The 20,993-nt window shown below is 40.8% G+C and overlaps 1 long non-coding RNA gene across 4 annotated transcripts in view; it reads left to right on the top strand.

Moving 5' to 3' along the window:
• Positions 1-20,993, top strand: part of LOC132669151 (uncharacterized) — a 47,164-nt gene that overhangs the window by 8,655 nt on the left and 17,516 nt on the right. For 2 of the 4 annotated variants that reach the window (XR_013556274.2, XR_009606022.3), the window contains exon 1: positions 18,057-18,747. The exons of 1 other annotated variant lie outside the window; for it this stretch is intronic. This is a non-coding gene — a long non-coding RNA (uncharacterized LOC132669151). Of the gene's footprint in view, positions 1-18,056; positions 18,748-20,993 lie in introns of those variants that run through there. One more of the 4 variants, XR_009606023.3, reaches the window with a different exon arrangement.

Here is a 20,993-nt window from a genome sequence, read left to right as displayed (position 1 = left end):
GGTCTTTTTAGGTCTCAATTTTTCATTTATAAAATATTTCTCCACTGAAATTGAAATGAAGCTGACTCAGCCTTGACCCTGAAGTAATAGACACACATAGTGAAATACTTGATCATGGGATGTGGAGGGGGGAATGTATAAACACTGTTTAGTCATGTGCATTCAGTGATCTACTGCAAGTGCCTCCTGACTTATAAACCATTCATACAAAATCACTCTCTCTTTTCCAATTCTTGCACCATTGACAGAAAAGTGAATTTTTTTTAAAAAGGAACTTTTGAGTGAATATTTAGGTATAGAGGTGAGTATGGAAAGTGTCACTAGTACAACCCATTTTGCTGATTTCGATAGATACCTGGGCCTTACATTTTTATTTGTTCCAATTATTTGACAACCTTCTCTACCTACCATGTTAGCAGGATTCCATTGTGTTCTTGTCCACTGTGGTGATGAGACGTCCCCTCCCAGGTCCTGCCCTGGCTCTGGATACACCTCACCCTTGGAGTTCAAGGTTTAGGCTGTCTTTGGCTCTATGTAAAGGATCAGCTATTGCTTCCCAAACATAGCCACCACACCAAGGTGGCTGGTCTAGAAGAGCCAGTAAGATTGTAACTCCAGCTATACTTCTGGAATTAGTTTTCCCCCCAAAATAGTAGCTCTGTTTACTGATCCAGACTCCCTGCACAAGGGGTTCTGCTTTGGGTCACCTGATGTCTCAGTGAACCTCTGTTAGGACCATCTCAATCCATAGGAGAGGCTTTAATCCTGCTGAACCCTACATGCATCTCAATAGTTTTTAGACAGTTCTGTGTAACACACCCTTTTCCCTGGAGAGCAGCCAAGTCTGCTTAATTGAGACCATTCAGGTGTTACAAGGAAACATCAAGGATAGTCCATCCCAGGGTGACTTTCTGCATCTACATAGGTATAAAAGCTGTTGGCAGTATATTTTCTAAAAGCATATTCAAGTTATGCTTCATTGGACATCTTGCTAGAGAAATATGACAACTTCTCAGGGTATCAGAAACTTAGGCAGACTCCCAGGTGGGTCCAGCCTTTCTACCCCAATAAGATCTACCTGGTTAGAGGAAGTTCCCCAGAGAGAGGGCATGGCTATTTCCAGAAAGAGAGAGAGTTGCTGGACAGACAGATGAAAGGTGACCAATACATATAAAAGTATGTCTGGGCTGTTTAACTCTGGGTTTGTGAGAGGAGGAAGAAGATATCTTTTCAACTCTAGGTGGTCCTGTTTTCACTGAAGGAAACAAGATATTGCCCATCATTGGGTATTGAGGAGGGCACCTTTTGGGATGAGCACTGGGTGTTGTATGGAAACCAATTTGACAATAAACTTCATATATTGAAAAAAAAGATATTGCCCATCATTTATGTCACTACTGTAGAAAATTAATTTTGAGTTGAATAAAAATTTGCGACAACTATGTGGACTCAGAGTTAGGAGGAAGATAAAGGAATTACTAAACAAAGATTGGTGCCATTGCCTCAGTATCTCAAACCCTTGAATACTCAAGCTCTATGCCCAATTCCACTGGGATTACAATGCATCGATTCCATTAATTAAGAACATACAGGTAATTTACACATTGGGCAGTGTCATCTCAGAAATAAGAGGGCACCAAAGAGAGCACCAGGAAATGCCAGAATAATTTGGATGACCCATATGCATCTCAGTAGTTCTAAGACAGTTCTGTGTAACACAACCCTTTTCCTGGAGAGCAGGGAAGGAGAGAAATTACCATCTCATCTCTTCTTTTATTTCCTCTTTGCCTTCCCCAACTTCCTTCTTTCAATGAACAAGTTGCTAAGGAATAGGAATGCTTGGCAAAAGCATTTTCCTTTGGAGCAAGGGAAAATTAACATTTTGGGGGTGGGGAGGTTGGGGATGTGTAAGCATGAAGCCAAGGGTTTGATTTTCCTAGAAATATGGTGCCTGGCTGGCTCAGTTGGTAGAGTGTGTGACTGTTGATCTCAGGGCTGTAAGTTTGAGACCCAGGTTGGGTGTAGAGATTACTTAAAAACAAATCTCAAGAAAGAAAATTTCTAATTAACAGCTGGCAGCTACACAAAACATCTTGCACCCTATGGGAAAGCCAGGACTGAAAGGTTGGGTGGGATGAGGAGGCCTGATGCAATCACATTCCATTGGACACATATCCTTTCCTGTGGGTAAATACTGTCCTGGGATATCATGCTCTGTTCCTAATAAATTTCAACAGGCACAGACATAGACATATCACCTAGAAAAGGTCTTCACATGATAATTGTTCCTGCAAGCCAGGAAATAGAGCTGATTTCCCATTAAAAGTAGGTCTATCTGTTCAGTGGGGTTCCCAGGTCGCTGTCATGGAGAAGTTATTTGCTGATTCATCTTGAAATTGGAGAATTTTCAACTTTCCATTGTATACATTTCTGTCTCTTTCCAGAGAAGTCTTTAAAAAAATAATTTTATGTAATATATGTAAACTATGTTTCACTGTTTTATATTCTAACAAGAAATCTTATTCCTAATTCCAATAAAAGGGAAATTCACAGTTCTTTTAATGCTTCTCAGTTCAGAATGTAAAAAGGCATGAACCATGGAAAATTAGTGGCCTAGTGTTTTGAGACTACTGAAAAATGCATCTTTTATTTAAGCCTTGAGAATTTTGGTAATACTTTTTTTTTTTTTTTTTGCACTTAAGAATGTAGGTTCTAGGGGCACGTGAGTGGCTCAGTTGTTTAAGTGTCCAACTTTGGCTCAGGTCATGATCTCGCGGTTTGTGAGTTTGAGCTCCATGTTGGGCTCTGTACTGAAAGCTCGGAGCCTGGATCCTCTATTTTTGGATTCTGTGTCTCCCTCTTTCTCTGTTCCTCCCCCACTCCCTCTCTGTCTCTCTCTCTCTCAAAAATAAATAAACATTTAAAAAAATGAAAAAAAAGAAGTTTAGGTTCTACTTTTTTGTTACTCCCTTGAACCTCATTTACCTGTGCAACCAGAGAAATGAGTTTCAAAAAAATTACCTTTTTTAAGAAAAATTTTTTTCAGTAAGAAAGAAAATGGCTTCCAAGAACTCTTCAGTCGCCTAAATCCTTTCTGTTCAGATATGCGGTTCCACTCCTCCTGCCTCGCATCCTAGCTCTGGCCGTGTGACTGAATTCCAGGATTTGGGGAGTGGAAAGGACCTTAGAGACTATTCCAAATCACAACTGGTGTAGGGATCCCATCCTCACCCCCATCCCTCCCAATTTGGTCATGAGGCCTCTGCTTATATGGATATCCAGTGGTGTCTCTATTTTGTGAGGCCACTTTCTGTAGGGGATGGACTCATTTTCAAAGATGGGTGAGACAGACAGACTAAATAAAAAGTCATCTTTTTCACACCAGGCAGGCCTTGTTGGTTCTGAGGACAGTCAGCCAAGTAGATGTGGTCTCTGTCCTCATCAAGCACCTAGTAGGGTAGATAGACATTAGACAAGTAAGTGTATGGATAACTAATTACACTACTTACAATGATGAAAAATGACATCAAGGACAAGTGAAAATGGCAGCAAGGACTGTTCATAGGGATATAGAACCTATACTGAGGGTCAGTTGGAAATTTTAACTGAGATTTTTAATTTTTTTCCTATCACCCATATGAAGAAGCCTGGGAATCAAAGTATGGGTTAGAATTTCTTTTTTTTTTTTTAAGTTTATGTATTTGTTTTTGAGAGAGAGAGAGAGATAGAAAGAGAGAGAGAGAGCACACACAGAGGAGGGGCAGAGAGAGGGAGAGAGAATCCCAAGCAGGTTCCACACTGTCAGTGTAGAACCTGAGCGGGCCTCAAACTCACGAACCTTGAGATCATGACCTGAGCGAAATCAAGAGTCGGACACTTAACCAAATGACCCAGCCAGGCACACAAGAAGTGTCATAAATGAGAGAGTATTGATAAAACCTTGATGTTTTCAATAAGGAAATAGTTAAGTATTTGGCAATATATGTATTTGGTGATATATATATTATAAAATATGTATTTGGTTATACATATATTATACATAATAGTGCCTAGTACATGGTATATTCCCAATGTTAGCCATATTTATAGTTATTATCTGATGTTTATATTTTAAAAAAATCCATCCACACACTGTCATGAAAGAGATATCATTGAGGCACCTGTAGTAGCAATGTGTTCACTCACTCCTTAAAAAAGTCCAAAACAAGCAGATATGATAAGAATAAAACATTGCCATCTATAATATTTGCTTTACATCACCATGATGAATCCTCTCCTCCATCTCCCCTCAAACCCGAATCCTTTAAAGTCTATTTGGAAGGGGGCAGGGCAGAAATGTGTAGAAATTGGGGGTGGGTCTTTGTGTTTGATATCTGGGTCAATATGGTGCACAACAGACAAAGCATACTGGAAAGTAGAAGCTTGAGTGGTAGAGGAGACAGCCGTAATATAAGCCCTCAGGAATTCAGAGAAAAATCTAGGTGGGGGTAGGGAATAGGGATAGGATTCAAGCCTCTTATACCCAGGTCTAAGGGGCAGAAACACCCCACCTGAGTTACTTAAGAGGTAGAGCCCAGAATGCATTGCTGGCTCACCTTCACTGTGGTTGGCTGTTAAACAACGTGCTGTGAATCTTCCACTTCGCTTCTCCTCCCTGCTGTGTTCTTTCTTGGCAACATTCCTTATGGATAAGCCATATGGGCAGCTTTGGATTCTGTATTTGCTTTGGCTTGGTGGTTTACCACTTACTTCCTGTTAACATTCCTCTACCCTTACCCCAGAATATGGGTCTCTTTCAGAGCCACCTGCTCCTTCTCTTCTGTGTACCCATAGACTCCCGCTTTCTGATTTCTCCATCAGCTACTTGGCACTTGCCTGGGACTCAAATCTAACTTCTGTTCAAATATTTTCCATCTGAACTTCTTGTTTGGAGCAGATAGTGTTTCGCCGTGGTAGGCCTTTATTGGGATAGAAGAGGGTGATCAGGGATGGTGCTGGAAAAGTCAAGTTCATATTTCCAAATGACTTTGAAGTGAGACCTGATAAAGCCCTTCTTCCCATGGGCTTCTGCCCAAAAAGCCTTAGCCTCAGTGCAGAGGTGATTATGGCCAGGGAGGCTGGTGCTGAGTTTGAGGCCAAAAACCAGCCTAGGAATGGACAGAGGCTCAGAGCTGGCACACATGCCTTTAGATTCTCTCATATTTTGTCTCCTGGGTCTTCTTAACCCAGGCTGTTGGCCTAGTAAGAGTGCCAGGCCAGGCCACAGTCCAACGCCAACACGTGTGCTAAATGACCACACCCCACATGTGGCACACCATGTCCTGGCCACTCACAAACTACCCGAGTGTTTGTCTTCTCCAATGGAGTTCAGATAAGGGCTTTCAGCTTGGCTGCCTCCACATGATTTTCCCCAGGTTCATGAGCTCCAGAAAGAAACACACTTACCTATTTAAGGAACCTCTTTCCTTGACTTTGACTTAGATGGATGTACCAACCAGGAACATTTTAGGGAGGTGGAACAGTTCTGTTAATCAGGGTTTGTGTTCAAATCCTAGCTCTGCCAGTTTTTAGCTGTGTGACCATGAGCAATTCCCTTAACATTAGTCTGCCTTTCCTCATTTGTAAAATGGAGCTAATAATGCAAAAGGGTGTGAAAAATTACAAGTATAATCTGCAAATAATAAGATGGGTGATTCCCTGAAAAACATGCCAGTCATATTGAGACAGGAAATAGGATTAATGTTACATATGGAGGGGTGATCCCTTCTTCACCATTTCAGGAACGAAATCCATAGCTCAGTAGAAAATACAGTGGGTAGCTGAGTCAGGAAAAATAACTTTGTGTGTGAACTCTGAGCACTGTGTAGGAAGAGCAGAGCTGTGCCCTGGCTCTTGGTGTTTGATGTCTGAGGGTCCTGAGTTGAGGTGACATTGACAAAGGACAGTGGAACATGGCAGGTGCATGTTCTGACATCCACAGTGCCTTTGGACTTGCTCCCATTTCTGGAAATGCTTGCCTGAAGGGGTTGGACTCTTGGAATGGGCAGGGGTCAGCTCAGGTGCCAGGTCATCAATTTCACTGAGCAGCTGTCTCTAGTGGGGGCTTTGTGGAATCTCAACAGTGACTGCTGGCAGTGGCAAACACAGCCAGAAAGAATGAGGTTCCTTGGCGGACTAGGCAAGGTTTTGGGTTTAACGCTTTAAGGCAGTACTGGTCTGCAATGACCCTTTGGAGGGAAGACTTCCTGGGGTCTTGGAACTTTTACACAGACATAACATGGATGCAAAGGCATTTAATGCTCACATTTTAGAGAATGTGACCTCATTTTCTGTTCCAAGCTGGTGAGTCGGTTACATTTGTAAAGTGGTTAGCACACTGCCCGGCACATTTTAAGGGCTCCATAAACAATGCTCATTATTATTGAGCACACGTGCCACAGCAGCCAGAGGGCAGTGGAGCACTCCTTGGCAGCTGGAGGTCCCTAAGGGGAGGGCGGAGGCTTAGGAGCTGGGGGAAGAGAGTGGAATCATTTAGCAGCTGACACACACCCGGTCACTCCAAGGAATCTCCTATCCCGGCACAGAAGTCTGACCCAATTTGCTCGGCCCTTCTCCGGAGATTTTCTGGTTCCAGCCACAGATCTGAGCCCGGAGCATCCTTCCTCTTAGCTGGCTGTGTTTGAGAGACAGAGGTGGTGGCCGGAGCTCACCCAGGTTTGGGAGCCTTGAGCACTAGCTCATCTCCTCCAACACTCTCTGGGGGTTGGAAGGCTGTGAGAAAGGGAGGGAAGAGGGTGTGGGGCACCTCATGTGGTCAGGAAGGCCTCCCTTCCCTTGGAACACACAGCAGCCAGATCCTGGGCTCATCAGGTTGTTTATCATCCTCAGTCTCAGAGAGAACATACCCACATGACAGCACTTTGCAAGTTGGAAAGTACTTTCCAAACGTACAAGACTTCAGCCTGGGATTCAACCCTTGGAGCACAGGATCCTCTGTCAATTCTCTCAAAAGGGGATTCACATCACTTAAGTCACAGTGGGGTGGAGATGCCACATTAGCCAGTGTGATTTGCTAGTCTTGGGCTCCACATTCTGTTTTTTTTTTTTAATGTTTATTTATTTTTGAGAGAGAGAGAGAGAGCAGGGGAGGGGCAGAGAGAGAGGGAGACAATCCCATGCAGGATCTATGCCATCAGCACAGAGCTCGACGTGGGTCTCGAACCCATGAATGGTGAGATCATGACCCGAGCCAAAACCGAGAGTCAGACGTTTAACCAACAGAACCACCCAGGCGCCCCTGGGCTCCACATTCTTGCCAGGAATCTTTCTGTATCTGTACAGGAGCCAGAAGAATGGAGAGTGACTTGAACCAGGTCATCCCAAGCATTAATTCTCATAGAATCTGAGAGCTGGGAGCACAGAGGGTGGGCTCAGAAGAGGGAGATAGGGGAGCAAGGGAACTCAGGAGGTCACCCAGGACAGCTTTTAGGCACCACCATGTCTTCTTATAAAGGTGAGAACTGAAACATAGACAGACTTACCTTCTTGCTCAGATCCACCACCCAAACTGCTGTCTCTTCCTGCCACACTAGATCCCCTCCTACTGTTCTAGTGGCCTTTAACAAGCTTAAGAGTTTTACTTCTTATATGTTACTATTCTTTTCCAGCCTCTGGAGCAAAATCACATTCTGTGGCTGCTAATTTTACTTACACATGATGAACTCAGTTGTTTGTTTTCATTTCTTCCATCTTCCCATGGGTCCTTGATTCCACAGCCACTAAGGCACCCACTGCCTGAGGTGTCAGTCATTCTAGAGACTTGGAGGTCACACTTGTCCTGGTCACACTTGCTTCACCTTTGTTTTCTGTTAACAAGGTCTTATACAAGCCCCTTTACTCTTAGTCTTCTATAACCTCTTCTATAATCATGTCTCCTTGGTATTCACACACAGAGGACCAGGTAAAGGTGAGAAAATGAGACAAGGAGACAAGTGACTTTCCCTAGGTCACTCAATAGAGCAGCCGAGCAGGAAAGAGAATATTTCACCTTATGTGTGGTCTTGACTCTACTCCCTCCCTCCCATTTCTCAAACCACCACCTTGCTGAGGTCTCCTGCCTGGATTTGTGCAGGATTTCATGCTTTCAGTGAATGATTGAGGCACAAACAGCTCTTGCCTTCATGCCTAAATGCCAGATGAGATAAATGGGCACTGGTCATGTGATCAGGGATGAGCAATAAAAAAAAATGAAAGAGTCTTCTGGATTTGTTCTACTGTGTCAGGTTCCCAACTTCTCAGGCAATTCTATACACTCCTGGATGAACATTCCTAATATTCCCAAAGCAACCCACTGTATTGCACTCTAGGCAGGCATTCTAACCCCTCCATGACCATGATCTCATGACTTTACTCCCGTTCTGCACTGTGCCTTCTAGCTAGTACTGCTGCCCACTCCATTCTTGCCCAACTCAGGGCCCCCACTTGGGATATATTCTTGATGTAAAGGCCTATTGTGACCACCACATCTCCAAGAAGCTTTCTCCAACATCTCTGATGGAAATGATCTTTCACCACTTCCACTATTTTACTCCTTTACCAAATTTTAGGACTTCCTTTGTGGGAAAGATGAATGTCACAAGATTCAAGGAATTTATAACTCCTTTTAGGCAATGAAAAGCCCAATAGGAGACAAGGGAAATGGAAGACCTAAGATTATCTACCCTTCACATTTTTTGAAAGCCCACCCTTGTTCATAGAACATTCACAATTTATCTTTTCTGAGCCATTGCTAAGTTCTGGGCACTGAAGAGCAAAATGCAGCATGCATAACATGGTTTCTGGCCTCTGTGACTTTACATTTTGAGAAGTCCCTGGGAAGGTTATAGTCTGTATTGTCTGAAAAGCACTTACTAAGCTCTGGGAACTCAGCCTGTGATGCATGTCCCTGTATGTGATGCACTGATAAATACGTCTTATAACATGACTGTGAGCACATCATTATCTTCTCGACTTTGCATGTTCACTCTGGTTCTTCTCAGCCAGAAATGTCTTCCTCATACCCACTTTTCAGCATCTTACTCAGGTTCCCTTCTTTCTGCTCCAGGCTTATGATTTCCCACTTCTTTGAACTTCTTTCAGGAATTGTAACTTAGCACCACATAATTTAGCTCTTCCTTGTATGGTTCAGAAGCATGATGTTTAGTGACTTTGGAGTTTGTAGCAGCAATTCCTAGCCAGCTGCCAAAAATACCTGCTCTCCTCCCATTAGGTCATGTTGTCTCTGGGACACAAGTATCCAGCAAGTCCATTTTTTGCTCCCTTTGCATCTTACTAGGGCTATGAAACCAATTATGGTCAATGAGGTAAAAGTGATTTATATTGCTTTCGGGTGGATACCGTTATAATATCTCATGTGTCATCATCACTCACTCTTCCCCTTCATTGATACTTTTGGATGCCAGATATTGGAAATAGCAGAGCTTCAGGATGAAAGGGGCCTGGATTCCTGAGTCACCACCTGGAAATTAACCTCCCAGGAAAGCCCAGACAACCAAGAACATTTGCCGATTTGGGGCAAGAAAGCAGCTTTTATTGGGTTAAAATACTGAGGTTTTTTTTGGACCAAAACAGAGTTATATAAATTCAGGACCAAATTCCATTTCTGCTACTTGTTAGCTGTGTGATGTTGGGAAGATCACTTATGCTTCCCAGGCCCCGGATCTCCATCAATCAAAAGGAATCAGTAGTACTTAACTTTGCAGGATGGTTGTGAGGCATAATTGAGATATTTCTGAAATGCTCAGGACATTGTAGAAACCAAACATTTTCTGTATTTCTGTGCATGTGTGTGTGTGTGTATGTATGTGTATAAGCTCTCCCATGCAGTGGCTTCATTTGTGTTAGTTTTGTCAGTAGATTGTAAATCCCTCGAGTTCAATATTGTATACCCTGTCTATATTCACCATAAAGCCTAACACAGTGCAAAGCACATAGCAAATCTCAATAAATATTTTATAAGAGGCAAAAACCATCTTGGGTTAAAACATAAGCGAAACTAATTTCTTGTGCTACATCCTTGATGATCTCCTCCATAGGCCGCCCATTACCCTCCCCATCACACACCTCTTTCATTCTCTTCTGTGTATGACCCTCCCCCACAGGTCCAGTTTCCTCGGCTTCCCACGGATCCACCCTTTAAAGTGTATTTTTGTGTATACTTGTTGCTTAGTATGTGAGTAAATGGGTGTATCTGTTTGGATGAAAGTGCTTTTGTGGTTTGTGACCAATGGAGTGGAGGCCAGACAAGGAAGGGAGGGTGCCAATTATTAAGCTCTTTGGAAACAGATAGCGAAGAAACCATGCTGGAGGTGACCTTGTTTCATATTTTTATAAACGAGCAATAGACATGAGTTGCATGATGAAATCTCTAAGTTGGAAGATGTTGCTAAGCACTTCTGCCTGGCATAAAATATCAAGTTGATGAGGGTCAACCATCTCATCATATTGGTATGTTGAGACTTTGGGAATTGTGTCAATGTGTTTTTAAAAGGAGGACAAGAGCAATGAAGGAATGATGGATTATCTGAAGTCAATTTGAGCCAACACAGTTTAGCATATCTTAAAAAAATAAATCAGACTCTATCCTCACTTTTAAAAAGGCAGTTGAAGCTCTTTTTAAATGACAGTGTTTGACATGCTTTTTACATATGAATATTTTCCTAACTTCTTCTGACAGAGGTTCCCCAAGAAAAGTAAAGTAAGTTACACCAGTGTATTCTGACAATAGCTGATAGAGAATAATGTCCAGTCAGTAGGAGGCGAACTTTTTTCATGTGTCTCATTCAAGAAAAAATTTATTTAAAAAAAAATTTTTTTTAATGTTTATTTATTTTTGAGACAGAGAGAGACAGAGCATGAACAGGGGAGGGGCAGAGAGAGAGGGAGACACAGAATCAGAAGCAGGCTCCAGGCTCTAAGCCATCAGCCCAGAGCCCGACGCGGGGCTCGAACTCGCGGACCGCGAGATCGTGACCTGAGCTGAAGTCGGATGCTTAACCGACTGAGCCACCCAGGCGCCCCAAGAAAAAATTTAAAATGTAAGGTCTTCATTTTAAAAAGGGGCACATAAACACACATGTGTGCATACACACACACACCATTAGGAAATGTAACATCTAAAACTATAGCAAAACAATTTAAAAATTATTTCCCTGATATAGGAATTTCATTTAGGGAGAGCTAAAATTTTTAGACACAAATTCCACATTAAATATCTTCTTGAAAGACATTCTGTGTGAGATGAGAATTGGTACTGTTGAGTGGAGGCAGGCTGGGAGGCATAGCTATGGACTTGAATGTGAAGCGTGGATCAGTCATAGACCAGGAACGGTAAACCGTGAGGCAGTGCACCAGGATGTCACTACAGCAAGCATGGTCTGCAGGCTGCACGAAAGGGCTGGGACTAGACCAGCTGAGTGAGGCACTCTTCTTGCATGCACCAAGAGCACTCATTAACTGAGATAAATAATGCTGAAACAGTTCAAATTGCAAACAACAAACTGTGAACCATTCACCTGCTTTTGTAAGCGAGGTTGTATTGGAGAAGTATGGGTGTTACGTGAGCATTTGTTACCAATCCAGAATCTCAGGCCTCATCCCAGACCTCCAAACTCATAATGTGCATTTTAACAAGATCTGCCATTGATGAATGTGTCTATTCTAGTCTGAGAAGCACTGCTGCTCTAGGAAAAATTTAGGGGTGGTCAGACTGACACCTGACTGCTCCAGGCAGACTAATTTGGTGTCTTCAGGTAGACATTGCTTAAATATTATTTAACATTTAGTTAGCAGATTGGAAAAAGTTGATTGCTTTTCTTTATTTTTTAATTTTATTTTTTATTTTTTAAAATTTACATCCAAATTACTTAGCATATAGTGCAACAATGATTTCAGGAGTAGATTCCTTAGTGCCCCTTACCCATTTAGCCCATCCCCCCTCCCACAACCCCTCTGGCAACCCTCAGTTCGTTCTCCATATTTATGACAGAGCATTTTATATCATTTTTGTTTCCCTTCCCTTATGTTCATCCCTTATATGAGTGAAGTCATATGATTTTTGTCTTTCTATGACTGACTAGTTTCACTTAGCATAATACCCTCCAGTTCCATCCATGTAGTTGCAAATTGCAAGATTTCATTCATTTTGATTGTCCAGCAATACTCCATTGTATATATATACCACATCTTCTTTATCCATTCATCCATCAATGGACATTTGGGCTCTTTCCATACTTTGGCTATTGTTGATAGTGCTGCTATAAACATGGGGGTGCATGTGTCCCTTTGAAACAGCACACCTGTATCCCATGGACAAATGCCTAGTAGTGCAATTGCTGGGTCGTAGGGTAGTTCTATTTTTAGTTTTTTGAGGAATCTCCATACCATTTTCCAGAGTGGCTTCATCAGCTTGCATTCCCACCAACAATGCAAAAGAGATCCTCTTTCTCCACATCCTCGCCAACATCTGTTGTTTGTTGCCTGAGTTGTTAATGTCAGCCATTCTGACAGGTGTGAGGTGTTAGCTCATTGTGGTTTTGATTTGTATTTCCCTGATGAGGAGTGATGTTGAGCATTTTTTCATGTGTCGGTTGGCCATCTGGATATCTTCCTTGAAGAAGTGTCTATTCATGTTGTTTGCCCATTTCTTCACTGGATTATTTGTTTTAGGTGTTGAGTTTGACAAGTCCTGTATAGATTTTGGATATTAACCTTTTATCTGATATGTCATTTGTGAATATCTTCTCCCATTCTGTCAGTTGCCTTTTAGTTTTGCTGATTGTTTCCCTCACTGTGCAGAAGCTGTGCAGTAGTTCATTTTTGCTTTTGTTTCCCTTGCCTCCGGAGATGTGTTGAGTAAGAAGTTGCTGTGGACAAGATCAAAGAGGTTTTTGCCTTCTTTCTCTTTGAGGATTTTTTTTTCAATATATGAAATTTATTGTCAAATTGGTTTCCATACAACACCCAGTGCTCATTCCAAAAGGTGCCCTCCTCAATACCCATCACCCACCCTCCCCTCCCTCCCACCCCCCATCAACCCTCAGTTTGTTCTCAGTTTTTAACAGTCTCTTATGCTTTGGCTCTCTCCCACTCTGACCTCTTTTCTCTTCAAGGATTTTGATGGCTTCCTGTCTTACATTGAGGTCTTTTCATCCATTTTGAGTTTATTTTTGTGTATGGTGTGAGAAAGTGGTCCAGGTTCATTCTTCTGCATGTCACTGTCCAGTTTTCTCAGCACCACTTGCTGAAGAGACTGTCTTTATTCCATTGGATATTCTTTCCTGCTTTGTCAAAGATTAGTTGGCCATATGTTTGGGCCTATTTCTGGGTTCTCTATTCTGTTCCATTGATCTGAGTGTCTGTTCTTGTGCCAGTACATACTGTCTTGATGATTACAGCTTTGTAGGATAGCTTGAAGTCTGGGATTGTGATGCTTCCAGCTTTGTTTTTCTTTTTCAAGATTGCTGTGGCTATTTGGGGTCTTTTCTTGTTCCATACAAATTTTAGGATTGTTTGTTCTAGCTCTGTGAAGAATGCTGGTGTTATTGTGATAGGGATTGCATTGAATATGTAGATTGCTTTCGGTAGTATCAACATTTTAACAATATTTGTTATTCCTACCCCGGAGCATGGAATATTTTTCCATTTTTGTGTGTGTGTGTCTTCTTCAAGTTCTTTCGTAAGCTTTCTATAGTTTTCAGCGTATAGATTTTTTACCTCTTTCGTTAGATTTATTCCTAGGTATTTTATGGTTTTTGGTGCAATTGTAAATGGGATCTGTTCCTTGATTTCTCTTTCTGTTGCTTCATTATTGGTGTGTAGGAATGCAACCGATTTCTGTACATTGATTTTATATCCTGCAACTTTGCTGAACTCATGGATCAGTTCTAGCAGTTTTTTGGTGGAATATTTTGGATTTTCCATATAGAGTATCATGTCATCTGTGAAGAGTGAAAGTTTGACCTCCTCCTGGCTGATTTGGATGCATTATATTTCTTTGTGTTGTCTGACTGCTGAGGCTAAGACTTCCAGTACTATGTTGGATAACAGTGGTGAGAGTGGGCATCCCTGTGTTGTTGCTGACCTTAGGGGGAAAGCTCTCAGTTTTTCCCCAATGAGGATGTTATTAGTGTTGGGTCCTTCCTACATGGCTTTTAAGATCTTGAGGTATGATCCTTCTATCCCTACTTTCTGGAGGGTTTTTATCAAGAAGGGATGTTGTATTTTGTTAGATGCTTTCTCTGAATCTATTGAGAGGATCATGTGGTTCTAGCCCTTTCTTTTATTGATGTGATGAATCATATTGATTGTTTTGTGGATACTGAACCAGCCCTGCATCCCAGGTATAAATCCCACTTGGTCGTGGTGAATAATTTCTTTAGTGTATTGTTGGATCCAGTTGGCTAATATCTTGCTGAGGATTTTTGCATCTATGTTCATCAGGGAAATTGGTCTGTAGTTCTCCTTTTTAGTGGGGTGTTTGGTTTTGGAATCAAGGTAATACTGGCTTCATAGAAAGAGTTTTGAAGTTTTTCTTCCATTTCTATTTTTTGGAACAGCTTCAAGAGAATAGGTGTTAACTCTTCCTTAAATGTTTGGTAGAATTCCCCTGGAAAGCCATCTGGCTCTGGACTCTTGTGTTTTGGGAGATTTTGATTACTAATTCAATTTCCTTACTGGTTATGGGTCTGTTCAAATTTTCTATTTCTTCCTGTTTCAGTTTCGGTAGTTTATATGTTTCTAGGAATTTGTCCATTTTTTCCAGATTGCCCATTTTATTGACATATAATTGCTCATAATATTCTCTTATTATTGCTTGTATGTCTGCTGTGTTGGTTGTGATCTTTCCTCTTTCATTCTTGATTTTATTTATTTGAGTCTTTTCCTTTTTCTTTTTGATCAAACTGGCTAGTGGTTTATCAATTTTGTTAATTCTTTCAAAGAACCAGCTTCTGGTTTCATTGACCTGTTCTACTGTGTTTTTGGTTTTGATAACATTAATTTCTGCTCTAATCTTTACTTTTTCCTTTCTTCTGCTGGTTTTAGGTTTTATTTGCTGTCCTTTTTCCAGCCCTTTAAGGTATAAGGTTAGGTTGTGTATCTGAGATCTTTCTTCCTTCTTTATGAAGGCCTGGATTGCTATATACTTTCCTCTTATGACTGCCTTTGCTGCATCCCAGAGGTTTGGGTTGTGGTGTTATCATTTTCATTGAGTTCCATATACTTTTTAATTTCCTCTTTAACTTCTCGGTTAGCCCATTCATTCTTTAGTGGGATGTTCTTCAGTCTCCAGGTATATGTTACCTTTCTAAGTTTTTTCTTGTGGTGATTTCAAGATTCATAGAGTTGTGGTCTGAAAATATGCATGGTATGATCTCAATCTTTTTGTGTTTGTTGAAGGCTGATTTGTGTCCCAGTATGTGGTCTGTTCTGGAGAATGTTCCATGTGCACTGGAGAAGAATGTATATTCTGCTGCTTTAGGATGAAATGTTCTGAATATATCTGTTAGGTCCATCTGGTCCAGTGTGTCATTCAAAGCCATTGGTTCCTTGTTGATTTTTTGATTAGATGATCTGTCCATTGTTGTGAGTGGGGTGTTGAAGTCTCCTACTATGATGCTATTACTATCAATGAGTTTCTTTATGCTTGTGATTAATTGATTTATATATTTAGTTGCTTCCACATTTGGCACATAAATGTTTACAATTGTTAGGTCTTCCTGGTGGATACACCCCTTGATTATGATATAATGCCCTTCTGCATCTCTTGATACAGTCTTTATTTTAAAGTCTAGGTTGTCTGATATAAGTATGGCTACTCTGGCTTTCTTTTGTTGACCATTAGCATGATAAATGGTTCTCCATCCCCTTATTTTCAATATAAAGGTATCTTTAGGTCTAATGTGGGTCTCTTGTAAACAGCATATAGATGAATCTTGTTTTCTTATCCATTCTGTTTCCCTATGTCTTTTGATTGGAGTGTTGAGTCCATTGACATTTAGAGTGAGTGCTGAAAGATACGAATTTATTGCCATTATGATGCTTGTAGAGTTGGAGTTTCTGGTGGTGTTCTCTGGTCCTTTCTAATCTTCGTTGCTTTTGATATATATTCATCTTTTCTCCCCTCAGAGAGTCCCCCTTAAAATTTCTTGCAGGGCTGGTTTACTGGTCACAAACTCCTTTAATTTTTGTTTGTCTGGGAAACTTTTTATCTCTCTTTCTATTTTGAATGACAGCCTTGCTGGATAAAGAATTCCTGGCCGCATATTTTTCTGATTCAGCACATTGACTATATCCTGCCACTCCTTTCTGGCCTGCCAAGTTTCTGTGGATAGGTCTGCTGCAAACCTGATCTGTCTTCCCTTGTAGGTTAGGGGCTTTTCCTTGTTGCTTTCATGATTTTATCCTTGCCTGAATATTTTGTGAATTTGATTATGATATGCCTTGTTGATGGTCGGTTTTTGTTGAATCTAATGGGAGTCCTCTGTGCTTCCTGGATTTTGATGTCTGTGTCTTTCCTCAGGTTAGAAAGTTTTCCACTATGATTTGCTAACATAACCCTTCTACTCCTATTTCTCTCTTTTCCTCCTCTGGGAACCCTATGATTCTGGTATTGTTCCTTTTTAATGAGTCACTGATTTCTCTACTTCTTAAATCATGATCTTTTGCCTTAATCTCCCTCTTTTTTTCTTGCTTTGTTGGTCTCTGTAAGTTTGTTCTCTATATCGCTGATTCTCTGTTCTGCCTTGTCCATCTTTGCCATCACTGCATCCATCCGTGATTGCAGCTCAGTTATAGCATTTTTAATTTCATTCTGGCCATTTTTTTACTTCTTTTATCTCTGCAGAAAAGGATTCTAATCTGTTTTCGACTCCAGCTAGTAGTCTTATTATTGTGATTCTAAATTCTGGTTCAGATATCTTGCTTTATCTGTGTTGGTTAAAATCCCTGGCTGTCATTTCTTCGTGCTCTTTCTTTTTGGATGAATTCCTTCGTTTTGTCATTTTGAAGGGAGAAAAGGAATTAATGAGGTAGAAAAATTAAAATTAAAAAAAATATTAAAATTAAAAAATTAAAAACACACACACACAAAAATTTACTAAGTGATGCTAGATCTAGATGTGTTTTGGTCTGGGTGTTTAAAGTGGTTTGACAGATTAGAGAAAAAAAAGTGGGGGGGGAGAAAAGAAAAAGAAAAAGAAATCATTTGAGAATTTGAAAAAAATGAATACACTGAAGTAGACTAAAATGAGATGATGGGAGTAAAATAGAATTTGAAAAAATATACACAAAATTAAAGAATATAGTAGAAAAAAATTAAAAATATTTTTAATAAAAATTAAAAATAAAAATGAATTTTTTGTTTTTCTGTATTCAAGAAAGAGAAAAGAAACGAAAAGAGAAAAAAAAGAAAAAAAAGGAAATCATTTGAAAATTTGAAAAAGTGAATACACTGTAATAGATTAAAATAAAATGATGGAAATAAAATAGAATTTGAAATAATTTACATAAAACAAAGAATATAGTAAAAAATTAATGGAAAATATTTTTAATAGAAATTGAAAGTAAAAATGAAGTTTTTCTCTTTCTGCATTCAAGAAAAAAAAAGAAATGAAAAAGAGAGAAAGAAAAAGAAACAAAAAGAAATTGCTTGAAAATTTGAAAAGGTGAATACACTGAAGTAGACTAAACTAAAATGATGGAAGTAAAATGGAATTTGAAAAAATTTACACAAAAGTAAAAAATATAGTAAAAAAAATTAAAGAATAATATTTTTAATAAAAATTTTAAATGAAAATGAATTTTTTCTTTCTGTATTCAAGAAAAATAGTGTAAAAGAGAAAAAAAAGAAAGAAAATTGAATAGATGGATCTGCTAACAGTTTGAAGTAGGACTGAAATTACTTCGTTTTCCCCTAGAAGTCAGACTATGTAGCACTTTATAGTCCATAAACTAAGCAGGCAGTGAGATTTGTGTTCTGGAAGAGAGAAGTTGGCCCAGTTGGGTGGGGCTCAGTGTAATGGCTCCGTTCTCCACTAGATGGCGCTGCTAGCCTACTGGGGTGGATTGTTGCAGAGCTCCTAGGTGCGTCTGCGCATGCGCGGTGAAAATGGCGCCACCCAGTCTGTTCTCCCGGATAAGCAATCGCGCACCTGTCCTCTGTCTTCAGCTCTTGTCGGTTCCCAGCTTTTTCACTCTCTGTGACCAGGCCCCAGGCAGTACCTCTCTTCCGAGTTTTGTGTTAGATGTGGCTGTTTTCCCCTGTCCCTTACTTCTGAAGGACTGCGGCTTTGACCCATTCCGGCCCTCTGCGGGAGGGTCTCACTGAGCAATAGCCAAATGTCGGCTGCACCCAGGAACACTTGCTGGACCCTGCTGCTGCTGGTGCTCCAAGACTGTGGCCATCTGCCAGCCTGCCCCAGAAAAAGTTTGCGGGATAGTGTAGCAGCAGCTTTTCAGGGATTATGGAAAATCACAACACACATCTGGCAGCAGTCTTCACCCATAATGACCTTGTCCCAACACCAGCGAATGTGGCTGTTTTCTGGGATCTGCTGGGACCCATTGGCTTCAACAGTCTCTACCAAATGTCCTCCCAGCAGTGGAACAGCTTTTCCCCGTGTGGCCCGAGAACCTCCCGGACCCCACTCTGCTCCTGGAGATTCGCCCTTCCCACCAGAGCACTGCCAGGTATTGAGCTGAGGAGTTGCAGACTGCGCTCCCTTTGTTTACAGTCTTAATGGAATTTAAACCCTCTCCTTTCTCCCTTTTTAATTCAGTTCTTAGGGCTGTTTTCAATTTTCCACTTTCTCTCCAGCTGCTTTTGGGGAGGGGTGCTTTTCCCATATTCTGCCCCCCACCCCAGTCTCCATCCTCTCTCTGCTCACATAAGCACCTTCCTTCCTGCTCCTTCTTGCTCTCCAAGTTCACCTCTCCGTGCCACGTACCTGCTAAATTCTGTGGTTCAGGTTGTGCAGATTGTTGTGTTAATCCTCCAATCAGTTTTCTAGGTGTGCAGGATGGTTTAGTGTTGGTCTGGCTGTTTTTCATGGATGCGAGACACACAAAAAACTTCCATGCTGTTCCACCATCTTGGCTCCTCCCTGATTGCTTTTCTTAATTAAAATGGATTTCTTTCTTCATATTCAACATAGGGAATTTATTACATGCATTGAATGTATCATAATATTTAAACTTATTTGAAATGATTCCTTATTTCACATTTTTCTCATTATCTGAGAAATTGGATCTTCCCTCGCACATGAAGTGCATGGCAATAAAATTCAGCATTCTTATTTGAAATATATTTTGAAGTTACTTTTTCTGACTCTTGTATTGGCAACAGCATTCTACTTTTCTGTAATTCTCATTTTGTCTTTGGTTTTTCTTTTGTGGTTTTCTGAACCAAAAGTTTGTGGGAAGCATAGTAAAGGTTTACATTTAAAGTTTATTTATTTATTTTAATTTATTTTTGAGAGAGAGAGAGTGCAAGTGAACGCATGAGTAGGGGAGGGTCAGAGAGAGAGGGAGATGCAGAATCTGAATCAGGCTCTAGGCTCTGAGCTGTCAGTACAGAGCCTGATGTGGGGCTCAAACCCACGAACTGTGAGATCATGACTTGAGCTGAAGTCGGATGCTCAACCTACTGAGCCACCCAGGCGACCCAGTAAAGGTTTAAATTTAGGTGACAGAATGCATTCACCCATTCCTGGCAAATAGCCCCATGCCTTCATTTCAGCATTTCAAGGTTGAGTGATGTGAGCCTGGAGGCAGTACGTGGTTTCGTTGGTGACCTGACCCTGTACTCCACCATATAACGTGCATACTCTTAGCAGAAGCTGATCACTTCTTGAAAAGTCAGTTTCTATTTTCATTCCATAGAACTGTCTCCTTCAAAAGAACTAATTAACATTTTCCTGTTATATAATGTGAAGAGCAGTATGAGGACACTTGAGTTCACTGAGCCATATTTCTGATTTAAATATTTTTAGATTTCCTCAACATTTTGTTGACTTCACATTGGAGATGTGGACTCTCTGGGAAATACCCAGTATGGAGGCAAGAGCTGCAATCTTGTCTCAAGGCTAGTGTGAGTGACAATCAAATAGCTGGTTAATGAGTCTAAGCAACTACCTTGCGACATATACACTGCATTGCTGCTTGATTGTTCCCTACTTATGCTGCACCCCAAAATCCATTGAAAAGATACAGTTTGCAGAGTTAGAAAATGCCATGGTTAATGTTCTTTCGTGATAATACAACGTCCTATAGACTAGCAGTGTCAGTAGTGGATGGGATACATATCAGAATTACCTGGTAGATTTTCCCAAGTTCAAAATTTTCCCAAGTCAGAATTTTACAATGGCCTCGAACATTTAGAACAGTGGTTCTCTACCTCAGTTGCCAATTGGAATCACCTGGAGAGCTTCTAGAACTGATACTATCTGACCCCAACTCCAGAGATTCTGAGTTGATAGATCTGAGTATAGCCTGGACAGTGAGATTTTTTTTAAAAACCTCCCTGAGTCATTCTAATAATGTTGCAGCTGAGGTTGACAGCCATTGATGTGTGTGTGTGTGTGTGTTTGTGTGTGTGTGTGTGTGTGTGTGTGTGTGTGTGTATACATAAAGAATTACCATAATAGGGACACCTAGGTGACTCAGTTGGTTAAGTGTCCAACTTTAGCTCAGGTCATGATCTCATGGTTCATGAGTTCCAGCCCCACACCAGGCTCTATGCTGATAACTCACAGCCTGGAGCCTGCTTCAGATTCTGTGTCCTCCCTCTGTCTCTGCCCCTCCCCTGCTCATGCTCTGTGTCTCTCTCTCTCTCAAAAATAAACATTAAAAAAAGTAATTAAAAAATTATCATAATATAAATTATGATATTAATTACCCTGACTAATAATGTAATATAATATACAATTATACATAAT

Source organism: Panthera onca, chromosome B3 (assembly GCF_046562875.1).
Source record: "Panthera onca isolate mPanOnc1 chromosome B3, mPanOnc1 haplotype 2, whole genome shotgun sequence".
Taxonomy (NCBI): domain Eukaryota; kingdom Metazoa; phylum Chordata; class Mammalia; order Carnivora; family Felidae; genus Panthera; species Panthera onca.
Note: the sequence above shows the minus strand (reverse complement) of the source record. Positions and strands in the feature narration are given on the sequence as shown.